This window comes from Leucopleurus acutus (genome assembly GCF_964270905.1).
Source record: "Leucopleurus acutus genome assembly, chromosome: 2".
NCBI classification, from domain to species: domain Eukaryota; kingdom Metazoa; phylum Chordata; class Mammalia; order Artiodactyla; family Delphinidae; genus Leucopleurus; species Leucopleurus acutus.
The window spans coordinates 46,188,674-46,215,801 of record NC_139143.1 but is presented as its reverse complement, the minus strand read 5'-3'; the positions used below and the strand labels follow the sequence as shown (position 1 = coordinate 46,215,801).

The following is a 27,128-nucleotide window of genomic DNA, read 5'->3' as shown; positions in this document are numbered from 1 at the left end:
AAGAGAAAAAGAATCTGCCCTAATAGATAAGAATCACAAAGCTCTAATAATTAGTGAAGTAAAGGAATAGATAAGTGTTTATTAATGGAACAGTGGGAAATATTTGGAACACGTAGTAAATTGTGTGAGAACTCTATAAAGAAAAAATGAAATTAGGTTCCTACCTCAACCATGTAAAAAAATTAATTTCATCTGTTTTAATGACTTAAATATGACTTTAAGGTTTAAAAGGTAAGACTTTAAACTTTTGAAAGTAATATATTATTTCCCCCCCAAAGTCTCAAAGAGTGCTAAAGAGAGAAAAGGAGAAAGAATGAAAAAAGAATATTTAGAAGTCAGACTAAATTAATATTAAAATTTTTGCTCAAAGACCATAGACATTTCTGAGTATCTGCAAAAAATGGAAGCTGCCTAGCTCCATGCCTCCCAATTTGTCCTCCCCAAACTATACAAAACCGGAAGTAAAAAGTAAATCTATATAAAAGCCATGTCCTCAGAATAACTTGAATACAGAGAATACTGAAACCTCAAAATAACTGTTAGTAAAAAGACAAAACTTAACAAATCATAGGGCACAATCTCTCACATCCCTACCCCAGCTCCAACCCCACTGAAAGGCTTTGTCATGAGCAAAGAAAAAGAAAAACTGCTGAGAAGACAGAAGGGAGAAGACGACAAGGGGGCCAAAGGCTGACCTAAAACTACAGTCAGAGAAATAAGCCCACCCTAAATCTGAAAATATAAAAAATAAATAAATAATTGAGTAGATTAGAGCACAGGGAAGGAACCTCAAAGTATCAATACATGGGAGCTGACAAGGCAAGCATGATTTAAACCGGTGGTCTGGTGGTCTTTGTAACTCAATTCCTGGAGCAGAAAAAGGCAAGAAGGGAGAAGGCCCTTTGGCAACTGGGTGGAGATGAGGAAAAGCAGCAAAATGGGATAGAGTCCAGCAAAGACCAAAGAATCACAAAATCAGAGGATTCAGAACCCCTTCTCTGCCAAAACAAAATACAACAAAAGACCCTTATTCTATCTGTCCATTTCAATCTCCTCTTCTACTTAGCCTGAAATTCTCTCACTGAAGTCACACCTTTAAAGTACACAGCTACATCTAGAGGGAATTTACCCAGATGATTACCCTTAACATAAACAGAACATGTAAGACTTGGAAAAAGTAGGCACATTAGAGTGGATTCATTGATAACTGGGAGAATGTAGCTCACTGTACTTCTTGGGCTCACTGGTTCATTAACATTTCCCAGTCTGTTTTGAGGTTAGATGTAGCCATGACTGAATTACTGACAAGGGATATGAATCTGAGGGAATGTGCACTGCTGCCAGGCCTAGTCCATAATCATCTCCTAGGCATAATCCTCCTTTCCCTTCCCTCTCCCACAGCCCCTGCTTGATGCAGATGAATGCAGCAACCTCCAAAACTACACAATGAAGGTGCCAGAGCCGCAAGACAGAAGACTGGATCCCTGAATCACTGCTCAGGAGTGTGATGTAGCAACCTGATACACCTCATTTAGACAAGTGAGAAATAAACCTTTATCATATTCAAGTCATTGTTTGTTCGGGTTTGCTTCACACAGCAGCTAACAATACCTTAAATAATACAATATGCTTACTAATTACTTCCTAAGGAAGCAGAAAAACATTAACTAATGACATAAGATACAGAAGAGATATATGTCAACATGGAGGGAAGAGTAGTGGCAGAAGTAAAATGTTAATGACAGAGAAATCAGCAAGGATTCTGAGCTCTGGTTAATGAGGAGTTGAGGTGGGTACCTGAAAAGTGTACAATAAAAAGAGAGGGGTATCTTAAGTGGAGAGGTGAAGCTGTACAAAAAAGGAAATATAATTTTATTGTGTAATAAGCCTTTACTGCAAACATTATTGATCATAAAAATGTAAATTCTGAAAACGAAAACTGAAATACAACTATACAGCGGAAATGGGATGTGGACAACTGCATGAAGACGATGAAATAATATTATTTTCATAGTGATTAAAATTATTGAATTTATTGTTATTTACTTTTACTGACTGGTTTTACTCAATAAATGTACTCACATTCACTTAACATGTATTAACTAGTTTAATCCTCACAACAACACACAAGGAAGACAATACTGTTATCCCATTTCATAGATGAGGAGAGTGAGATACATAAGGTTACCCACCTAAGGTCAAACAGTTAATAAGTGGCATAAAGACAGTATTAGAACCCATGAGTCTTGATTCTAGAACCATATACCTAACCAATATGCTAATCCACCAGAACTAACTCTTTACCTACAAGAGCAGGAAAACAGCAGATGCCTAAATATTTTCAAAAGCAAGAAACAGAGACACTTTATTCAGAATATGAAGGTAAGGAGGAAAAAAGACAGCTAAAAGGGTTAAGAGCCTTTGCCTCTGAGAGTAGGTTGGGTGAAAAGGATGGAAGGGCTAAGAGAATGCTCTTATTCACAATGTAAGAAGCATTACTTTGATTTATAATCAGAGCTTTAACTTTTAAAGAAAAGAGATAATTAAGACAAATGTTACATACATCGTAATTTTGCTTGAATTCAGACTTGCTGCAGCTTCCCTTTTAAAAGTGGATCTAACACAAACCAACACCACAAGTTCCTTTGTAACAGAACACTTTAAGGTGAAATTCAACTATACCATTCCTATTCACTTAGTATACAAACTATGGCTTGTTACCTTGTCGACTCTTTAATTGTCAAAATCCCAACCCCTAGAAGAACCACTAAATTAAAACTGACTGAGAACATTTATTCCTGCATGATGCTTTTAGTTGAGAAAATTAAACAATTATCCCTGGCAGAATGCAAGACAACCATTAAGTGTGTGTTTTAAAATTAATTCCAAAGATAACAAATTCATTAAGATAATAAACTATTCATGTTCAACAACTACAACATAAACATCTTTTTAATGTTTACATGCAAATCTGTATTCACATTAATCCTGTATTTGGTCTTCTCTTCTCTATCTAAACTCACTTCCCGGGTGATCTCAATTAGCCTCACTGCTTTAAATACCACGTACCCCCAAATTTATCTCCTACTCTGACCTTTCTCCTGATCTCCAGATATCCAACTAACTGCCTTCCTGATATCTACGATAAATAGGCACCTCAGAGCTAACGTGCCCAAGACAGAGTTCCTGATTTCTGTGCATCGTCACCCCTGCCCCAGCAGCTCCTCCCTCAGTCTTTCCCATTTCACTTAATAGCACCACCGTTCAGAAGTGATGCCAAAACCTCTTAGTCTTCCTCCCTTACCCTTCCGCCCCCTGCCCATATTAATCTTTCAAGTTTTGTCAATTCTACCTGTAAAACACGTCCTAAATCTAAGCATTTCTCAACTTCTCCACAACTAACGTCATAACCCAAGCCCCATCATTTCTTACCTAGACTATTTCAACAGCTTCCTATCTGGTCTCCTTACTTCCACGTTTAACCCCCTACAGATCATGTATTACCAACAAATCACATCCCTCCCCTGCTTAAAACCCTCTTTTAGCACCCTATTGTGTTTCAAACTAAGCACAAACCCCTTACTATGGCCTATAAGTCCATACAGGATCTGGATACCATCTATCTCTCCTATCTTATTTTGTGAGACTTTCCACACTCACTTACTCACTCACTACTTTTCCAGCCATACTTCTTTCAACATCTTGGACATGACAAGCCTTGTTTCCACCTGAGAACACTTGCATTCCCTGTTCTCTAACTATGACCTTCCCTGACCTTCACACTCCAGCTCCTTCTCATCATGTAGATATCAGCTTAAACGTTATCTCCTCAGAGTCCTGTCCACACACACACACACACACACACACAAACACACACTTTCTCTCTCTCTCTCTCTCTCTCTCTCTCTCACTCACCATTGTGTTTGTTCTTAATAGCATTTATGGTTAGCTAGAATAATCCCATTTGTTTATTGTCTGTTTCCCATCAGCCCCAAGAATATAAGCTACAGGAGAGCGGGTAAGTTGTCTTATTCACCACAATATCTCCAGTACCTAGAACAGGACCTGGCACTTAACCACTTGCTGAACAAATTAAATATACAAGAATACATAGACACACAAGAGGAAGGTAACACAAGAAATTCAATCCCCTACCTACATAACCAGCAGGCCTTCTATAGGCTTTTGGTTTCCATCAACTACACAAGGAGAAAGCTGACATGTGGACCTCTAAAACTGGATCCCTGCCTGCCACTGCTACCTCTTTCATGGCACTGCAACCCATAAACTCACACCATCTCTTCCACCAAAGAGCAAAATGCTACTGGAGGATAGAAGACATAATAAAATAGCAATAGAAGCCAACTCAAAAAGGAAAAAGAAAGGAAGAAAAGCCAGCCCTTGTCTGCAACTCTAGGACCTTAGACTCAGGGGTTGGTGAGACAGAGACGGAGAGGTTACAGTGCCACACAACCGGTAGGACCATATTACTAATATGGCCTTTCCCTTCAGATTTTAGACTGTTTTATTCACCCTAAGTCAAGAAAGGGATGAGAATACCCAGGGAGGCTTGGGTCTCCTCTACACATGGAGAAAAAATAGGGACAATGCCAAGCAACTTACAGTAAAACTATAGTACAGATGCAGTTTTTCTTTAGTGTCCTCTATTTAGATTGCCCTTGGCATCTATGACCTACCCATCCTGGACAACGTCCTAGACTGTCCCACTTCTGCTTTTCACCCATCTACCCAACCCCTTCTCCACAAGGTCCTGGGTATCATGCCTTCAGGTCCATAATTTCCCACTTTCCACAATTAAAGTGAAATATCTGATACACTATGGTAATATGTTTAGATTCAAATGCTAGAGGACCAAGGAATAACTCTCCATCTTCTCTACCCACATAATACATTTTGAAATGAATTTCTAAAGATCAGATAGACTCTAATTATAGCAAATGTCAGGAGATGAGAGACCATGGGATACTGATAGGAAAAACATTTCAGATGAAGCAGGTTCTTCCAGTGTCCTTTAAATCATACCATGCAAACATTTATATACTTTATAGACAGAAGTTAAAGAGATACTCAACCTCTCTTATAGGAGAAATGAAAATCTGAATGACGCAGAACTACAATTTTTTACTTACCAGATTAACAAAAAAATCCACAAGTTTAAGATACACTCTGTTGACAGAGCTGTGAATTCATATATTTCTGGTGGGAATGCAAAATGGTACAATGTATAAGGACAAGAATTTTGCAATTTCTATACAATCGTGTAAGAATTACTCTTTGACTCAGCAATCGCATTTTTAAGATAAATCTACTTAAAAACAGACCACTAATAACAAATGTACAACAGTATTCATTGCGACATTATGCCAACAGCAAAAATATTAAAACAAAGCAATTTCCACTGGTAGGAAATTAGTTAAATAGATTATTGTATGTTCACAGAATAGGGCACAATGCAGCCAGGAAGAGGACTAAGAGAGATCTCTACCTACTAATTTGAATTCAACTCTATGATGTAAAGTTAGGTTTTTTTTACAAAAGCAAGATATAAAACAATATACATATATTTCACCTTTTGTAGAAAAAAAGTTATACATTTCTTACATTTACCATATATATGTATCACATATTTTTCTATATTATTTATAGACAATTAAATCCAGAATGTGGGACATTCTAAAATCTACGAAGTTGGTCTCTTAAGAAGTATGCATAGCTGCAGCAAACATAGAAAATGAATATAATTGTTGAATTTAGGTGAGGAGTCTACATGGGTTCACTATTTTATTACCTTTTCTGTATGTTTGAAATTTTTCATGATTAAAAAAAGAAAAATGTAACTTGAGATATATTAATACCCCTTAATGGCTTCCCACTTCATTTACAGTAATGTCAGAATACTTTCATGACCTACAAGACCCTATACAACCTAGACCTCTATTTATTACTTGTCTGGCTTTATCTATTCCTTTCTCTGTTACTCTGTTCCAGCCACACACTGGCCTTCTTTCTGTTCTTCAGGCAAGCCAAGCACACTCCTGCCTCAGGGTCTTTACACTTGTTCCTTCTGCCTGGAATGCTCTTCCCTCAGATATTGGCATGGCTTACTTCTTTCACTCTAATCATTCTCAATCTTCTCAATAAGGCCTTCCGTGAACACCCTAAATTCCTGAAGAGATAAGCCGCAAGCCCTATTCCCTTTCCATGATTTATCTTTCTCCATGTCACTTATCACTGCCTAATATAGTGTACACATTACTTAATTATTATTAGTCTCCTTCCCCTAGAAAATAAGCTCCATGAGGGCAGCCATTTCTATGTTCTCTACTCCTAGCACCTTTAACAGCACCTGGCACACATACATTAGTAAAATTTAAAAATATATCAGAAGTCATTATGTAGTTTGAATTCTAACTTTCATTGCCCATATGCAGTGCAAACAGCATCTCCCATTTTGTGGCTTGCTTTTTTTCCCCTCTGCTTACAGTATCTCTTATGGTACAAAAGTTTTAAATTTAAAAATGGTACAATTTATCAATCTTTTCCTTCTGGGTTCTGCTTTCTGTGACTCAAGAACTTGTTTTCCACACTGAAATCATATTGTATACCAAATATTCTCCTAAAAGTTTTAAAGTTAATCCAAATAGAACTTTAGTTTAAAGCATGAGGTACAGACCAACTTTTTTCCCCCATATGGATAACCATTTGTCCCAGCATCATTTAATAAGTATCCAACCTTACACCACTGAGTTGTGATATCACCTTTTACATAAATTTCCATGTAAATGAGTATCTCTTTCTGTTCTCTCTATAGTGTCTGATTAGACTATTTGTCTGTATCTGGGCCAATTCCATACTATCTTAATTACAGTAACTTTGCAACCAGCTCTGGGTATCAGCAGGACAAATCCCTGAAGCAGAGATGGCTAACTGCCTCCAATATCCATTCTCTCTCTCCTCCTTTTAGTTATGGAATCAACCTCTGGATTTTGCTTGTTCTGCTCTGGACTATTCTAAGCTTCCCTTGCAGCTAGACATGAACACATGACTAAGTTCTGGCCACTTACATGTGAGTGAAAATTATGTGTTTGCAACTCCTGAATCACATCCTAAAAAAGAGCTACCTTCTCCCTTTCCCTGTTGGGGGATTGCCATGTAGACATGGTAACTTCAAACATCCCAAGGAAGACAACATCTAAAAGACATCAAAGCAAGACAGAAGGAACTCATCAAGTATAATCACCTAATTCCATCCTGCCTATCAGCTTGGACTTTTACATGAGACAGAAGTAAACCTTTCTTGTTTAGCCACTTGGTCTCTGAGAAGCAACCAAGTGAGTATCTTATTAATACATATCCACCACACACCCACGTTCCTTACCTGAAAGCTAACTTAGTTCCTCTTGACTATTTGCTCTATCATATACATTTAAGAATTAACTTGTCCACTCCCTGAAAATTCCTGATGGGATTTAGATTAGAACTGCACTGAATTCATAGATTAATTTGGGGAGTACTGCCAATTTAAACATACTGCTGATTTTTACCCATAAAAATTATATATCTCTTCATTTACATTTCTTCTTTTAAGTCTGTATATAAACCTTTTTAGTTTTCTGCATAAAAGCCATACACAACTTTTGTTCATTTTGTTCCTGGATATTTAGAGATTTCATAATACTCTAAAAGAGATCTTTTGTTGCATTTTCTAATTGTTTGTTGCCTATTATACAGGAATGTAACTGATTTTTATATAATGATCTTGTACTGATCAAATTTACTGAACTCTTATTCTATTAATTTGATTATAGAGTCTTCTGGATTTCCGATACTGATTATCAACATCACCTATGAATACTATTAGCATTATCCCTTCCTTTTTAATCTTATACTTTGTGTTTCTTCATCATGGCTTACCATACTGGCTAAGATCTCCAGCATGATGCTGGATAGCAACATTCATGCTTCTAATGCTTCATCGTTAATATTTAGTTTATTATCTATTTTTGACAGATACCCTTCATTAGGTTAAAGAAGTTTCTTTCTATTCCTAGTTTAAGAGCTTTTATTATAAATGAGTAATACATTTTATCAAATGCTTTTTCTGCTTCTACTGAGGTGCTCACATGATTAACATGGTAAACTGTATCAGTAGATTCCCATGCAACATTTTGAGATGAACCAACTTGTCATACATCTGTATGTTTTCTTCCTCAAAACATTGCTGGGTTTGGTTTGCTAATTCTTATATTCATATTTCTAAGTAAGATTAGCATGTATTTCCCTCTTGCACACTGTACTAGTCTGAATGAGTATTGAGGTTATATTCTAGTCTCATGAAGTAATCTGGGGTAATGTTCCATTTTTCTTAGTCTCTGAAACAGTTTTAATAAGACTGGGTTCCTTTTTTCTTTGAAGGTTGGAAAGTAGTTGCCAGAAAAAATCATTAGTGATTAATTCAACTTCTCTATGAGTTTAAATTATATTTTTCGCTGAAATTGTCCATTTCATCTATGACTTCAGTTTTGCTATCAAAAAGTCATTAACACTTTTAGGATTTTTGAAAGCTCACTAGTAACTGCAATTATATCCCCTCTTACAAGCCTAATATTATTTACATGTTGCTTCTGTCTGATTGTTTTAATTATCAATGCTGGAGATATTTCTATTTCATAAGCCTTTTCAAATTACTAGCATTTTGCATACCAATGTTTTCTTAGGTCAGTCTCCCAAATAAAAACAAAAATAAACAAATGGGACCTAACCAAACTTACAAGCTTTTGCACAGCAAAGGAAACCATTAAAAAAAAAAAAGAAAAGACAACCTACAGAATGGGAGAAAATATTTGCAAATGATGCAACAGACAGGGGCTTAATCTCCAAGATATACAAACAGCTCATACAACTCAACAACAAAAAAGCAAATAATCCAATCAAAAAATGGGCAGAAGACCTTAACAGACATTTCTCCAAAGAAGACATACAGATAGCCAGTAGGCACATGAAAAGATGCTCAACACTGTTAATTATTACAGAAATGCGTATCAAAACCACAGTGAGGTATCAGCTCACACCTGTCAAAATGGCTAGCATCAAAAAGACTACAAATAATAAATAGTGGAGGGGGTGTGGAGAAAAGAGAACCCTCCTATAATGCTGGTGGGAATGTAAATTGGTACAGCCACTATGGAAAACAGTATGGAGGTTCCTCAGAAAACTAAAAATAGAATTACCATATGATCAGCAATCCCATTCCTGGGCACATATCTGGACAAAACTGTAATTCAACAAGATACATGCACCCCTATGTTCACAGCAGCACTATTCCCAATAGCCAAAACATGGAAACAACCTAAATGTCCATTGACAAATGAATGGATAAAGAAGATGTGGTACATATATACAATGGAATACTACTCAGCCGTAAAAAAGAATGAAATAATGCCATTTGCAGCAAAATGGATGCAATCAGAGATTATCATACTAAATGTGAAGTCAGTCAGAAAGAGAAAGACAAATACCATATGATATCACTTATATGTGGAATCCAAAATATGGCACAAATGAACCTATCTACAAAACAAAAACAGATTCATAGACATAGAGAACAGACTTGTGGTTGCCAAGAGGGGGTGGGAAGGGAGAGGAAAGGACTGGGAGTTTGGGGTTGGTAGATGCAAACTATTACATTTAGAATGGATAAACAACAAGGTCCTAATGTATACCACAGGGAACTATATTCAATATCCTGTGATAAACCATAATGGAAAAGAATATTCAAAAAAAGAATGTAAAAGTAAATAAATAAATTTATATTAAAAGCTAAAAAAAAGCAAGTACTAGCATTTCGGCTCTCTTGATCCTCTTACTGTAACTGTTTCTATTTCATTAATTCTCTTTTACCCTTAGTGTTTCCTTCTTTCAACTTTCTCTGAACTTATGAGATAGCTCTAACTTCTTGCACTGAATACTAATCTCATAAGTTTTCATTCTCTTCTAACTTAGGCATGTAAGGTTTTTTGATTTTCTTAAAAATGGCCCAAAATTCTTTGGCACTACTCCCATTAAGAAGTAGGGCCTATGTCTCCTCCCTTTGAATGTTGGCAGGCTTGTAAATGCTTATGCCAATGTGGCAGAAGTGGCACCATGTGCGTACTTCTAAGATTAGATCATAAAAAAGTGATACATCATCTACCTTATCTGTTAGATCTATGACCACCATGTGAGAAGCCACTAAATATATCTACAGCTCTCATTTTCAGCTCCTGCTATTTTTTAATAACAACTTTATGAGATAAAGTTCACATACCATAAATTATATCCTTTTGAAGTGTACAGTTCAGTGGTTTTTAGTATATTCATAGAGCTGTGCAACCATTACTACTGTCTAATTTCAGAACATTTTCATCACTCCAAAAAGAAACTCTGTACCCATCAGTAGTCACTCCATTCCCTCTTTCCCCCAGCCCCTTGCAACCACTAATCTATTTTCTGTCTCTTTGGATTCACCTACTCTAGACACTTCATATAAACTGAATCATACAATACGTGATTCACATAAATAGAATCATACATATTTTATGTCTATCTTCTTTTACTTATAATGTTTTCAAGGTGTATCCATGCTGTAGCATAATCAATATCTCATTCCTTTTTAGTGCTGAATAATATTCCATTGTATGGATATACCACATTTGTTTATCCATTCATCAGTTCATGGACATTTAGGCTGCTTTACTGTTTGATTCTTATGAATAAGGACATTACGACTATTACTATACAGGTTTTTGTGTAAACATGTTCTCAATTCTCTTGGGTATGTACCTAGAAATAAAATTTCTGGATTATCTGGTAACTCTATTTTTTTTTTTTTTTTTTTTGCGGTACGCGGGCCTCTCACTGTTGTGGCCTCTCCCATTGCGGAGCACAGGCTCCGGGCGCGCAGGCTCAGCGGCCATGGCTCACGGGCCCAGCCGCTCCGCGGCACGTGGGATCTTCCCAGACCGGGACACGAACCCGCGTCCCCTGCATCGGCAGGCGGACTCCCAACCACTGCGCCACCAGGGAAGCCCTGGTAACTCTATTTTTAACTTTTTGAGGAAGTGCCGAACTGTTTTCCAAAGTGGCTGCACCATTTTACAATCCCACCAGGAATGTATGAGGTTCCATAACCTCATAATAATCATTATAATAAAATTTTATTTAATGATTAATAATAATTCATCAACATTTATTATTGTCTTTTTGGTATTAGCCATCCTAGTGGGGGTGAAATGGCATCTCAGTGTGCTCTTTATTTGCATTTCCCTAATAACCTTCTACACTGTTAAACCCTGAGCGTTCCCTAACTTTTCTGTGGGCTCAAAAACACATTTAAAGGTATGTTTGCTATATTTTCTCTAGCAGTTTCGGGTGTTTTACAGCAGAAATTTTTATATTATCAAGTTCAAAATATCGCTGAAAAAAAGAAATCCCTGTTTCTTTAACCAGTCATTACATTTAGAATTTTGCTTGCATAAAGAAAGTATATAATAAATACCTTGTAACTAACTAGTAGGCATCAGATTAAATTATTCAGGATCAATTCAGCCAAATGCACTTCAATCATTCATTTATTAACTCCAATAACATCTATCATATGTCCTGTGCTCTTTCAGGCACTGGGGATAGAGCACTCAACAAGTCCGTCAACACTAATGCCCTCTTAGAGCTTTTATCGTAATGGAGGAGACATACAGCTCCTCCCCCCAAAGTTAATAACTATTTAGGTGATAACTGCCAATTAAAATAGATGTTATTAAATAAGGAGGGTGATATCATTGAGATTAAGAATAAAAAAGGATGAGGGGGCGACTTAAGACTTATGTCAGTAGGGAATGTGTGACTGCAAAGGAAAGAACTAGAGGAATCAGTCATTCAAAGAGCTGGTGTGGGAGAACATTACATGGATCAACAGAGGCAGAGTTCAAAGTGAAATGCCTTGAACTGGAGGAAGGGTCCACAGGCCAAGGAAGGCAGATCATGGTCCCAAGAAGATGGAAAGGTTGAGGAAACAGATTCTCCCCTCAAGCCTCCAGAAGAAATGTCTGCCCTCAGCCCAGTGGAACTGACTTTGGACTTTCACCTCCAGAACTGTAAGAGCATAAATTTGTGTTGTTTTAGCCACCAAAAGTTGTGGCCAATTATTACAGCAACTGAAGGAAACCAACACAGATTTCGGTAACTGAAAGTGGGGTGCCACTAAAACAAATACCTAACCATGAGGAAGTTAGGTATTTGTTATGATTAAGTAATTGAAATTAAGTAATGGGAAGAAGTTTGAAGAATTTTGAGGGGCACAACTGAAAAAGCCTAAATTGCCTTGAACGGACTTTTAGTAGAAATATGGATGTTAATGACCCTGGTAGTGAGGACTCAGAAGAAAATGAGGAGCGTGGTACAGAAAATTCGTATCGTATTAGATCTAGAATACCTAAATAGTCATAAACAGACCACTGGCAGAAATATAAATGTTAAAGGTGCTACTGGTGAGAGCGCAGAAGGAAATGAAGAACATAAGAACATGTTATTGGAAACTGGAGGAAAGGAGGTGCTTGTTACAGAAAGCTTAGCTAAATCGTGTCCCACAATTATATGGAAAGTAGAACTTGTAAACAACAAACTTGGATATTTAGCTGAGGAGATTTCCAAGCAAAGTGCTGAAGGTGCAGCCTGGGTTTCTTCATGCTGCTTATGGTTAAATTTGAGAGGAACGAGATAAAGTGAGGGAAGAACTGTTAAGCAAAAAGGAACCAGTACTTGATGATTTGGAAAATCCTCAGCCTACCCAGATTGTAAATTATGCTAAAATCAGGGATTCAATGTTAAGAAAGTGTGTTCTGGAGACAAAGCCAAAGTGTGGCTAGACAACCTTTTGCCCATGCCTCAAAATGAACAAAAGGTCACAACGTTCAGTGACACAGAGGGCTCTCGGAAGAGATTAGACATGTGACTCATGGATCTCCTCAGCCGTCCCGGCAGAAGCCAAAAACAGAGATGGAATCATCCAGGAAAGACATGTGGAGGGGGGTCTTGTCTTATGGAAGGAACCCACATAACGAACAGAGAAGACTCACGAGAATCTTTCCTGAGACTGTTATACCAGCAGAACACCACCACCTCAGACTGAAAGGGACAAGAGCGGACAAAATGAAAGAAGACAAACAGACCAAAATTCTACAGACAGGAAACAGGCTGATAAAAATACTCAGGTGCAGATATACACCACCTTTCCTGAAAAAGGAAGGAGGACTCCAAGGGTAGAGTCTTAAGTTCTGAGAGTGGAGCCTCAGACCTCAGGGCCAAGAGCAACAGAGTATTATTTCCAGGCCTTGAAACCGAATATATTTTTCCCAATTGGATTTCAAAACTGCTTGGTAGCAGTGACTCCTCTCTTCTCTCCATTTTACCACCTTTGGGGTGGAAATGTCTGTAACTGTTATCCTGTTCCATCATTGTATTTGAAGTACAGGTAACATATTTGCTAGTTTCACATGTCTAGAGATGGAGAGGAATTCTGAACCAGGATGGATCATAGCCAGTGTTTCACCCATACCTGATGTAAATGATTTAGATGATGTGACTTCTGAGTTGATGAAATTTAGATGACATTTTGAGGATTTACAGATGAGACTTCTGAGTTGATGTTATAACATAAGGCTTTGTAGATCAGGGTAAGGCACTCTGATTTTATTCTAGGTATAGCGGGAATCCACAGAAGAATTCCAATCAGCAAAGTGATGTGACCTGATTCCAATGTAAACATTTAAATGTAAACATTTAAAAGGATCACTGAAAGGAGATAAGAGTGTAAGTAAGGGAACTGTTAGAAAACCATTACAGTAGTGTGAGCAAGAGAAGATAAGGACACAGACTATGATGATAACAGCAGGAAGGAAAAAAGAGGATAGATTCAAAATATATTTTGAAAGTAGAATTGACAAAACTTGCTAATAATAATAAATTAAATACAGAAGATAAAAGAAAGAGAGAAATATGATGATTCTTAAGTTGGGACTTGAGCAACTGGGTAGACTGTTCTGTTTATTAGCTGAGATGGACAAGAGTGAGGAAGGTATAGATTCACGTGAGAAAATCGAGATTTGCATTTTAGACACGCCAAGTTTTTATTCTAACAGACATCCAGATAGAAATATCAAGTAAGTAGTTTGATATAAGAGCAGGAAGCTCAAGGACAGCTCAGAGCCAGATTTATAAATCTGTATGGCATTTAAAACAACAGAACCAAATAAAATTAAACAGAAAGAATAGATGGAAAGACGAAGCAAGCCCAGGACCCAACTCTGGTATGTTCCAACATTTACAGGTCTGACGGAGAGAAGCCAGCAAAGGAGACAGAGAACAGCCAAACAGGTAAAAACAAGTTGAACATAATGTTAGAGATGTCATCTTGCCAGAACCATTGATACTAATTACAATTATTCCACTTGATATAACCTTCATAGGCTCTACTCTTTGAAAGTCCAGTTTAAAATGCAAAAGCTTTAGGGACTTCCCTGGTGGCCCAGTGGTTAAGACTCCGTGCTTCCAATGCAGAGGCGCAGGTTCAATACCTAGTTGAGGAACTAAGATTCCACATGTCACGCAGTGCAGCCAAAAAAAAAAAATTTTTTTTAATTTTTTTAAATAAAAAATAAAATGCAAAAGCTTTAGCTCTGAGCATTCATTTTTAAAATATTCAAATACTTATGGAACTTCCACTAGAAGAGGACACTGAATGCTGAGGGGATACACATAGATTCAGAGACTTTTCCATTGCATAGCTGCACTGTGACGATTTTTAAAATTTTAATCACAGATTTTAAATTCTTTAGGAAATTGGAACAAGTGAACAAGCTGGACTAATACAGAGAAATCTGGGCAAGGCATGGTCGGAGAACCACCTGGATACGAATGGAGATGGCAATAAAGAACAGCAAGAAGAGCCATAATAAAAAGGTGTGTGTTCAGATCATCATCTGTCACTACCTACACTATTTTCTCCATTGTAGCTTTCTGTTCCCCTTGTAGCCACGAAAAGCCCTCCACACATTTTATTTTCCTCCCCTCTAGCTATCTCTACTCTTGTCCTGATTCTCTCTTCATCTGACCACAGTTTTATAGTTTTTGATTTCAACTGATTTGTACGGTGCCTTTTCCTGTCCAAGTAAGTTCTGTGTTTTAAAAAGTTTTCCTGGGACAAGGTAGTAACTATAAAATTATCTAAAACATTTGAGCAAATATGGATTAATATGTTATAGTTGAAGACTAAAAATGTTTACATAGACAAAGAAAACAACATATAATTTGTCCCCTCTCTCCCCCATCTCCACAATCCTAAATTTGAGATTTCAGGGAACTGACTTCAATTTTCTCTTTTGTGGTACCAGACATATAGATAGATTACACTTTAATACAGGAAGGAGACAATTTTTAAATGAACAGCAATCAAAGGCAGTGACACATAGACAAACTAGCATGATTACGCCAAATTCACCTAAAAAAGAATTAAAAACCTTTTACTCAACTCTAAAGAAGCTGAGGCTTTTCAGACCTGTTGAAGACTTCCTAAAAGTATGCTGACATTCCCTGGTATGTCAATCATACCCACGTACCACAAATACTGACATCGTCTCAAACCTCCTTAGGGTGAAATGTTAGGGCAAGGAGTGCTGCTAGCTGGCCAGACTCAGGAGGGCCAACTCGGTTTTCAAGAAAGACGTAAGAAAAGGAAAGTCCCCCAAGTTTAAAAAGAGAAAAGAGTAGTACATTTATGAAGATTTCTTCCCCTGACCTCCCCTTGCTTCACACCCTGTCACAGGTGTGACTGCTTAGGAGTGTGGGGACTCCCAAGGTTTTCCTGATTCTTCCAAATCTAGAGAATACCTGATTCCTTGCCTCCCACCTAATAACTGAATTACCTTTCCTGGGGCCACCTTGTTCAACCACCCAGTTGCCAGGTGGCTCCTTCTAAGGAAGCATAGACAGTTGTTGGTGTCAAAAGATGTTGTGGTCTTTGGACATGTTCCCGATTTGAATTTCAACCAACTCCTCACATCTCTCTGATGGGGTACAGTAATAGAACAGAAGTCAATGGGAGATCAGCATGCACTCAGATTCCAGATTCTGAAAGGGAACAAAAATCATACCCTCCATTCTTTGCCTCTTCACCACATCTGATAACCAATATGCTAGAAACCAGGCTTTATCAGCCCATGAAAACTAAATATAAAGTAACAACTCTCGATAACCACATAATAAGCAGTATGTACTTGATGAATGGTTAAGTCTACAATACAAATAACAAACGATAATATTTATTAAATTTTATACTCTGTAAGTCCAAATTATCTGCCATTGTAATACAATGTATCATACACTGTGAAGTGTTCATTTTGTATTTAAATATCCATGCAGAGCACTGACTCACCTTTTCTAATACAGATAAGTTCATGTACTCCACAGGTTCTTTCTCCACCTGTTAAGAAAATTTTTGTTAGAAATTAAAACCAGATCATAACCTGAGTTTGACTGTTACAAAGACTGTTACAATGTTTCAAATTAGCTTCTAGAAATGGGCTCATAAAAACGTTTCCTAATTCTTCTCTTTAAACTTACCTATACAAATATGATAAATCTGATACGCAGAATCTTCCTGAACCCATAAATCAAGGTCTTATAAAGTCCTGGAATAAGGAAGCTCCACTCGAGTATTTTATTTCAAATGGCAAGCTTCTCAAGAGCGGAAATCATAGCACCATTTCCTAAGCACCTCTTTACATCATCTAGAAGGAAACGATGCAAGGAAGACCCACTTTTGTATCTGAGCCTTAATATATACAGGTAAGTTATCATGGAAGGGTCAACTCCTTAAAGGCACTATTTGCATTTTATCACATATACTCATATTGTGATCTTTCCCCATTCTCCACCTACCCACTCTTATAAATCTATAAGACAAATTTTATAAGTACTATGATGATAAAACTGACAAATTTAACCAAAATATACTTTATCTTAATCATTATCAAAAATTACATTCGCTATCATAAGAGTAATGTTACTTGTTACCATAAAAATAGGTATTTCCTTCACTCTGAAACATAGTGCCACTACCTGAAATGAATGTAAGCTGAATAAAATTCTGTAGTGTTCTATACATGCATAACCTTATAATTATGCTGAAAATTATGTTTAAGCTTTGCATAATAAAAATATTAAATAATTTCATCATCTTACCTCATTATAGAAGCTTATTATGAACAGTTACTTTATAAGAAACAGAAATAGCTTACAGCAATAACATGAGAAATAAAAACCATGATATCCACGAAAAAAAAAGTAGGTCATCCAGGAAGCAAGCTAAAAAACTAGAAAACAGTATTTCTATCACTAAAGTAGGTTAGAGCTACATTCTAACTTGGCTGTAACAATGCCGTTGCTTCTTTATTATCAACAATACAGACTAATCACTGTTATCAGGAAGACAGACTTAGCAAGAAACACGTAACATAAAGTTATGATTATAAAAGAATTATTATTCAGCAAACCTCAGTATAAACACAGTGAAACCTTATCAACTGGAATATTACCAATGAGTAATCACTGATCGGTTGCTGAAGGGGTAGAATGAACTATACCTATATACCACCTTATCTTTAAAAGTGAGAAACTAGTCAAATGGCAGGAAGGGGAATATTTACCAAATTTTAAGAAGAAACTACTTTCAAGGAATTTAGAAGAACCACATAATAACAACATAACTATAATGTATATTGACACCATCACTGATGTTTTCATAGGCTACTTAGAAACAGTTCTTACATAGTCATTAAGACCTATTCTCCAGATGGTAACACTTATAACTTAGTTTGAGTCATGTACTTAATTCATGTAACAAGCCTGCACTTTTTAAAGCCTGTAATTGAAACTAGACTTCCGCATATGTAATATAAATTTGTTAGGTTTTACTCTCACACCTAATCTTCACTATAACTGCATCATTTTTACAAGGCTCAGTATTAACAATAACAAAAACTACTGTAGTCTAAACTTTTCTCAAAACTGCAAATGACAATGAAAGCTAACTCCCACTTTTAAAAGTACTCAATTTATCTATATCAAATGAAAGAATTTTATAAATAAAAAGTCAAATAATTACTATATTTTAAATTTATAGTCAATTGACAATTACATTTGCCAAAGTATGCACAAAAATCACATAATTAGGAAAAGCAACTAATATTGAGCTCTACTCTTCTCGATATTTGTTCTGAAAATTCTAACCAACAAGTGAGATTTCACTGATGTACATGTCTAACTCAAGAGCAATCACTCTTATTACTGAAATTAAAAGGAATATTAAAAATAGGTAAATGTCAGACAATAAAGTAAAATTTGGGAGGGGAAAACTTACTTTTAAAAGTACAAAAGAGGAAACACAAAAAGTTAAATAAACATTATTATCAAACAATAAAATCAATATTCTTTTTATCCTCAACCCTTCCTAAGATGAGAAAGAGAGTAAGGAAAAAAATATGCATTGCATAGGTTAAATGTATATTTTTAAGGTACATGTTTGGGAATCAAAAGGCTTCAACACTTCTTCAATCTGAGATACAGTGAACTATGTACAAATTTTATGCCTTTTTCAAAACTTTCTAAAAGTAATCTGAAAAGTTTACAAGAGAAACGTCAGATTTGTAAGCAAAAGGCAAGTCACAGCAGGCATATCCTGACTTAGATATGGTGGTAATCTGAAAGTGGTTTACTGATTTTAAGAGTGTAATGCACAAGCAGAATGATTACTGACTTTTTAAACTTCAGCTTTTTGAGGTATAACCGACATAAAAAATTTTAAGATATGTAAAGTGTATATCATGGTGATAATCAAGTATGTATATCCAATACACAGGGGAATCATTATTTTTTGTTCTTACTGAGATAAACTGCCATAGAACACAGTTTAAGGTGTACAACGTGTTGATCTGATACTCTCACATACTGCCATAAGACTTTAGTGTAAGCTAATACCTCTATCGTGTCACATGATTATCTTTTCTTTTTTGTGGTGGGAACAATTAAGATCTAGTCTCTTAGCGACTTTGAAGTTTATACACATTATTACACTATGCTGTGCATTAGATCTCCAGGACTTATTTATCAACTGGTTGTGAGTTGCCCTTATACAACATCTCCCCATTTCCCCACCCTCCAGCCCCTGGTAACCACCCTTCTATTCTGTTTTTATTTTATGAGTTCAGCTTTTTCAGAATCTACACATAAGTGTTATCATATGTTTGTCTTCCTCTGACTTGGCATAATGCCTGTAAGGTCCATTCATTTTGTCACAAATGGAAGGATTTCCTTCTTACCCATAGCTAAATAACATTCCACTGTATGTATACATATACATGTGTGTGCATATGTGTGCGTGTGTATCTCAAATCTTCTTTAGCCATTCATCTGCTGACAGACACTTAGGCTGTTTCCAATCTTGGCTATTGTGAATAATGCTACAATAATCATGGCAGTGCATGCATTTCTTCGATATACTGTTTTCATTTCCTTTGGATATCTACCCAGGAGTGGGACTGCTGGATCATATAGTAGTTCTATTTGTAATTTTCTGAGGAAACTCCATATTGTTTTCTGTAATGGCTGAACCAATTTGAAGGAACGATTATTTACATAATCAATTAGTCAATCTCTTCAGAGTAAGATGAGTTTTCCACTAAAATGAATAGTCAAAATGAACTCATATAAATATAATTTTTCACATACCAAATTTACTTCAAAGACATTATAATAAAGACCTGGAAATCATATTAAAATGACTGAATATAAAATGACTAAAATTCAGAAATAAATTTGTCTTGTTCATTATAGATAAACAAACCAAGGCACTAAAGGTTAAGTGATGTTGCCCAGTCACTAGCTGTCACTATTTAATTGTCAGAAAAAAGTAATCGGAATACTAGGTTTAATAGAGTGAAAAAGTAAACATTGATATTTCTTCATTTTTATGAAAATTATTATATTGTTTTCTAATTCTTTAAGGTAATTTAAATAAAAGTGAATTTCTCAAAACTATTTTTAGAGATAATACTAGCATTGTCTTGAAATAATCATCTCAGCAACATGGAAATGGGAAACAGAAATTGACAAGCTTAGTCAAAGTTACCATCTTTTCCCTCAGGCAAACCCATGTAGGAGCATAATATAAACTAATCCTCTACAATTGGAATAAGTCAGGGTACAAGAGGACATAGATGTGTGTGGGTTCACACATGTGTGCTGTGAATGCGTGCATGTGTATGTTTGTATATGAATGTGCACATACTTAAAAGTGTGCCTGGGAACCAGCAATTCGCTTTAGAGGGGAAGGGATAGATATTATAAAGTATGTATGTACTTTTCACATGTCTACAGAAGGAAAATATGTAGTGATGTTATATTCCCATCAAAATACGCCCAGGTATACAAAAACGAAATTAAACCCAAACATTTGGTTCCTTTAAAATGAAACTTTTTTAAAACTGACTTTATTTTTTCCGCCACTTTTACTTTGACCATTAGCCTAAATCACTACAATTTACAGCTTCTATTCTTCTATCAATTTCTTCTAAGTCAAACACTGCAAGACTACTTTAGAACTATCTTAAATTCCTTCTCATCTAAAGATTTCTCTCCAAAAAACATGCATTAAAGTAGCCACAGCCTTTTAATTCATGTCTAGCTCACATTAATAAATTATTATAGCTAATTCTTCAGCAGATACCTATATTTCCATAATAGGCATAAAACTTTAAATATTTCCTATTAATGTTGCCAACTCCTCCCAACCAACTTAACCCATTTAGACTACAGTCCCTAATCTCTAGACACTTTTTAATTTCTCCCTATTTAAGTCATTCAAGGAATAACACCAATTTTAGTCCCCAGTGTTGTCCCAGTGTTGTGAAAGATCATGGTTTGCACAGCATAGTAAATACAGTTTTTCTTTTGAGCCATACAAGTTCCTATAAATTTATTCAATAATTTTTCTAACAGGTATAAGTTTTACCTTATAAAGTAAATTTACTGTTCACAAACGTAATCCATTTTTCCCACTTTTGACCACTCAATTCAGTTTTTTTGTTAATTATGTTTTTGACTCTTAGAAGCTCATTATTACCATAAAACCTTGAAGAAGTATATGCTCACAAGAAGGTAGTCTACTTAATTTTCTATTTAACTGAGAATACCTTTTTTTCCCACTACTGCACCAGATCATTTTTTAAAGCTACTAATATTCATTATTGCATCAGTAAGCTCAGAATACTGAACATAATTTAATATTTCATTAAAATCCTCCATCTTTTGACGACTCAATATCAATTCTAATAACAGCCCTAAAATGTGAAAATAGGAAACTACTGAATACACATATCGATCCTAAAAGTTTGTTTTTAAATAAATTCCTAATAACAGCTTGCTGTGTTGTCACTATTTCTTCCTCCTAAAAAGTGAAAAATCAGGGATTCCAATTTGTTAGGTTTCAATTAAAATTTTTACTACATATACATATAAAATATGTGAATATTCATTTTACTCAAAAACTTGGAATGTTTTTATTTACAGTAGTTTGATCAGCCTTATGTTATCTCTACATGCATGTTCACATTAAGTATTAACAAGTGAGGATCTGGGGAGGGTGGAGGTAAGAATGAACGTCAGCTGAATGGAAATCAAATCCATGAAGACAATCTACTCTACTACTACACACACACTATGGACAAACATTATAGTCATTTTAAAGAAAGCAACAATGCCAACAGTATTACTCAACAAATTGTATAAATAAGCCAATACTTGATTCTCTCTGCTTTCCACACTGGCATACACTGTTGCATTCTAATACTACTTAAAATTTCAAAAAGTGAAATGCTCCTTAATACAGATATTTCTCTAGTGTTCCCTACTTTTTTCTAATTTTGTTTAATGAGTTAGAAAAGGAACCTAAAATAAACTGTAAATTACTCAAAAGTACTGTGAACAAATCTACCTAATATACAAACATGTCATAAATCTCTGTGAAATATTAGAAATTTTATTCCTGCCGAAAGCCAAAGGATCTCTTCTAGGAACATCACTGCTTAAACTGAACTCTAAATCTTCCAAATATAAACTGTTCAGTAAATTGCCTTAGTCAGCCACAGACTGACAGGTAGGACTTTCTAATTATATTATCCCCTGTATACATTGTAATGATATAGCTTTAACAATAGAATGGAAAGAAGGAAAGGAGTGTGATGTTCTCCCTCAAGACTAATAATACATGTTTGTATTGTTTTTTTTAAATTGGTCCTTTATTTATTTTATTTTTTTTTTTGGCTGTGCAGCATGCAGGATCTTAGCTCCCTGACCAAGGATTGAACCCATGTCCCCTGCAGTGGAAGCACGGAGTCTTAACCACTGGACTGCCAGGGAAGTCCTGTATTGGGTTTTTTAATTCCACATTTCAAATGGCTTTGTGTTTTTTTGGGGTTTTTTTTTTTGCGGTACGCGGGCCTCTCACCGCTGCGGCCTCTCCCGTTGCGGAGCACAGGCTCCAGACGCGCAGGCTCAGCGGCCATGGCTCACGCGCCCAGCCGCTCTGCGGCACGTGGGATCCTCCCAGACCGGGGCACGAACCCGCGCCCCCTGCATCAGCAGGCGGACCCCCAACCACTGCGCCACCAGGAAAGCCCTCAAATGGCTTTTGAAAGCCCAAATTATGTCTTGGAAATTTTAAGAGTCACAACAAATCTTCAAGAGCATCTCAAAATTGTACTAATGACTTAAAAAATATATGTGAAAGTGTGTGATAAACTGTAAGATGCATTATGAACAAAAAATGAGTATAGGGCTTCCCTAGTGGCGCAGTGGTTGAGAGTCCGCCTGCCGATGCAGGGGACGCGGGTTCGTGCCCCGGTCCGGGAAGATCCCACATGCCGCGGAGCGGCTGGGCCCGTGAGCCATGGCCGTTGAGCCTGCGCGTCCGGAGCCTGTGCTCCGTAACGGGAGAGGTCAAAACAGTGAGAGGCCCGCGTACCGCAAAAAAAAATTAAATTAAATTAAAACGTGAGTATACACACACAGATTCTCTAATTTACCCTTCTTTCACAATTTTTAAAAATGCTACTCACAGATGTTAAGTACTTAAAGTTAATATATAGCAAGTTAACAATAAAGGTGAATATTTTTACTTCAGCAAAACATTCTGCAAGGAGTCTTATGATAATCTTATGGAAGAGACAGAAAAATACGGACTGGATGAAAGAAGGGTATAGGCCAGATCACTAAAGACTAGCTTTATCTTGAGGTTTTTAAATAATTCAGATTCGAAGTTTACAAAGATAACTAGCAACTGTTTGAAAAATGGATTGGAATGAATCTTAAAGACTGGAGATGACAAGTGAGGAAACTAATACAAGTCTCTTAATGACAGATAAGGGAAAACCTAAAATGTAAGCACTAAACATCATCAGTTAATTTGAGATGTAGGCGTGGTACGACTTGGTAATCAACAGGATGTGGGGAGTGAATTATAAGACAGGGTTGATTTCCAGCTTTGTAATTCAGGTGTCTGGTTCTTTAAGAATGCTACTCAGATGGTAAATTTGCATGGAGTGGGGAGCATGGAGGCTGGACTCAGTAGCTGTGACGGCAACTTTAGTTTAGGACATTTTGAATGTCCCAAGCTAAACATTCTGAATTGCTGTGAAACATCTAAGATATGTAGCTACTATCTGGAAATGTAAGTTAGGAAAACCACGCGTACTTTTAAGTTATTAATAATGGATTTTAAATGTATTGCTCCAGAAAGCAGAACTAGGATGAGGAGATAGATAGGAGTTACTAAATGGAAGCTATTTGGTCAAATACATCTGGGCAAGGGATGCAACCCATGAAGATAATGCAGAGAAGTCCATTATAACAATTCAAGAAACATGTTGAGTACATACTATTTTCAGATACTGTACAAAATCTAATGAATAAAAACCAAATAAACGTTCTTCTCTAGGCATTTACAGTCAGACTGGGGAGACAAATTTATAAATAAGTGATTCCAACATTATTCTTTATACACATTGCAATTACAGCAGTGTGTATAAAGCAGAGTGAGAATAGGGTTGAGAATGGAAACACAGAAAACATTAGATTAGGGAGATAAACAGAAGGCTGAGAAGTAAGTAATCAAGAGAGGAAGAGAAAACTTCAAAAAACAGGAAATAGTCAACAATGTCAGACTGACAGAGGCCAACATTAGAAGAGTTAATATGCCAGGTAACAATTACAGATCTTGATAGGCGAGGCTGGACCAATGATTCCCAACCTGGTATCACCCACCAAACCTCTAGGGTAACAATAAGGATCTGTAAACTACCCAATATTTCAATATGCTTTTTAAAAATTGTACCTTAACCTAAGATAGGGCTAACTTCTTCACCTCTGACTGGAATTATATTAGCTCAGAGGGGTAACACCATCATGTTATATTTGTCTGAAGTCCTGATTAACAGTTATCTGTCTGATTGATAAAAAGAGGAAATAAATGATTAATTGCTATTGTAAAATAAGGGTTTTCCAAAAAGAAGGAAATAAAAGTAACCCTTAGTACTTAAAAGTCTAAACTAGGGACTTCCCTGGCGGTCCAGAGGTTAAGACTCTGGCACTTCCAATGCAGGGGGCACGGGTTCAATCCTTGGTCGGGGAACTAAGATCCCATATGCCATGTGGCACGACCGAAAAAAAAAATTAAAGTGCTAAAACGATGGAGCAGGACAAATAAGAGTATGCTTAACAGATACAAATAATCTGTTCTTCAAATCAAAACACTGGTTAGCCATGCAAGGGACTGAAGACACATGACTTGAAAGTAGTCCAGGTGAAAGAGACTGTAATTTTGGTTGATTACAACCTCATCCTGAGTCAACATGAAGTTCCAAAAAGGCTATTCTTTTTTTTTTTTTTTTTTTTTTTTTTTTTTTGCCATACGCGGGCCTCTCACTGTTGTGGCCTCTCCCATTGCGGAGCACAGGCTCTGGACGCGCAGGCTCAGCGGCCATGGCTCACGGGCCCAGCCGCTTCGCGGCATGTGGGATCTTCCCAGACTGGGGCACGAACCCATGTCCCCTGCATCGGCAGGCGGACTCTCAACCACTGCGCCACCAGGGAAGCCCCCAAAAAGGCTATTCTAATATTAAGCTACATTAATAGGATTATGCCCAAGTCAAGGAGTGATACAACAGTTTTAATGTACGATATTCAACAAAACATCTGGAATGGAGTGGCCCACTACCACATTTCAAACATATAACTACAGACCATCCAGAGGAAGAGTTAAATATTTTGTCTAGAAAAGAAAATGCTCAGGAGATGTCTTCAAATGGTAGAAGTGATGTCATATACACAGAGAATAGTGAACTTTTAATATATTGCTCTAGAAAGCAGAACTAGGATGAGTGGATAGATAGAAGTTACTAAATGGAAGATTTTTGGTCAAAACAAAGACCTTACGAACTATAAGAATTATAGTTCCGCATTGGCATATTGGTTCAATGAACTCATTATCATTGAATATTTTTATATAAAAGGATGATTCATCTCTTGGTGTTCAGACTATATTGTAATCGCATGGTTAAAATTATCTGTCTCCCCCAACAGAACACGTACTCCTTGAGGGAAGAAATGTGGTTTTATTCATCTTTACGGCCCCACAGAGTCTAGCACAGAATGCTGAGTACAGCTATGGCTCAGTAAGTCTACGGAATTAACAGGTGAATGAAGGCACTGCATGTTTTAACAGCCACTTCTTTGGGAAGGTGGGATGAGATGCTCCCTTTGGCCCCTAAAATTCTAAGATGTCCATAGTATAAAGCCCTCATCCAGAGCTCATTCTATTTCATAACATAGCATGGGGTGATGTGTATAAGTAATCTGCTTTAGTATGTGATAAACAGCAAGCCATCTTACCTGACATCTTTATTTGAAATGCTAGTATTAACTAGTTTCCTTGCCAAACTAGAAGAGACAATTCCTGACCTTAAACAAATGCTTAAGTATGAAAATATTAATCAAGAGTATCTCAAGCACAGAAGAATCTCTTGAATAGGGAAAGCAAAAATCTTGTTCTTTAAACATACAAGTAGTAATAGGCAGAGCAAAATGCCATCAGCTGACTTAAAAAAGGAATCGATCACATTTAACTACAGGGAGGCGGGGGAGAAGGGAAGGATCAATCGAGAAAAAGGGGGGAAACTGGAAAATTTTTAAAGAAATTACAAGTTATAGGATCATATCTGGATACTATCTGGCTGATTCTTCCTCGCCTTCTGCAACAACGTTTTTATCTTTACCAAGTCGTAAGAAATTCTACTACAAAGTGGTTGCGGAAATAAAGTACAAAACATAAATTAGTGTATTCGGTTTCTTGATTTTAAACCTCTAGTAAAAAGCATAGTAAGGAAAAGTTTGAAAGTACCGCTCTGGATAACAAGAATATCAAAGATTATTGGTAGATCTTATTCCCAGTGCCCTCTATCACTTTAGCTAAAGCAGACACTTGAAACTGTTTGAATGTGTGTCTTGCGTATAACAGGTAATCAATCTCTTAAATAAGATAAATGTAAACACACAACTAAAACAATTCTGGAGCTGGCAAAGATGTATGCCACTAGGGATTGGTCACCAAGATGGGAAGTGCTTTGAAAAGTTTTACTTAGGAGGAACACATAAAATTTAGCCTAGTGATGGTATTGCTGTAGGGGCCTTGCACATCTGTATAGATGCATACAAACACACAGGGAAATTTTACAAACTACTTTCATTGTTTGTATTAAGGTAAGAGTTAGACAGGGGCTGAAAGATGATGCAGACGTTCACATAAATCCGAGACGAGTTATATTAATTTTCAAAATATCTTCCTTAAAAACAAAACAAAACAAAAGGCAAAATATAGACACTTCATCCCAGTTACATGTTTTTGGAAGAAGAGAAAAATACACTCTAGTGCCAACTATGTACCTTATCTAGGAACTTAATTTATT

General features: G+C 36.5%; 1 protein-coding gene across 2 annotated transcripts in view; it reads right to left on the bottom strand.

The window, feature by feature from the left end:
* SYT14 (synaptotagmin 14) overlaps positions 1–16,529 on the bottom strand; it is a gene marked incomplete at its 3' end in the record, with an annotated part of 217,283 nt that extends 200,754 nt beyond the window's left edge. For both annotated transcript variants that reach the window (XM_082832664.1, XM_082832665.1), the window contains exon 1: positions 16,487–16,529. The remainder of the gene's footprint in view (positions 1–16,486) is intronic.
* Between the last annotated feature and the right edge of the window lie 10,599 nt (positions 16,530–27,128).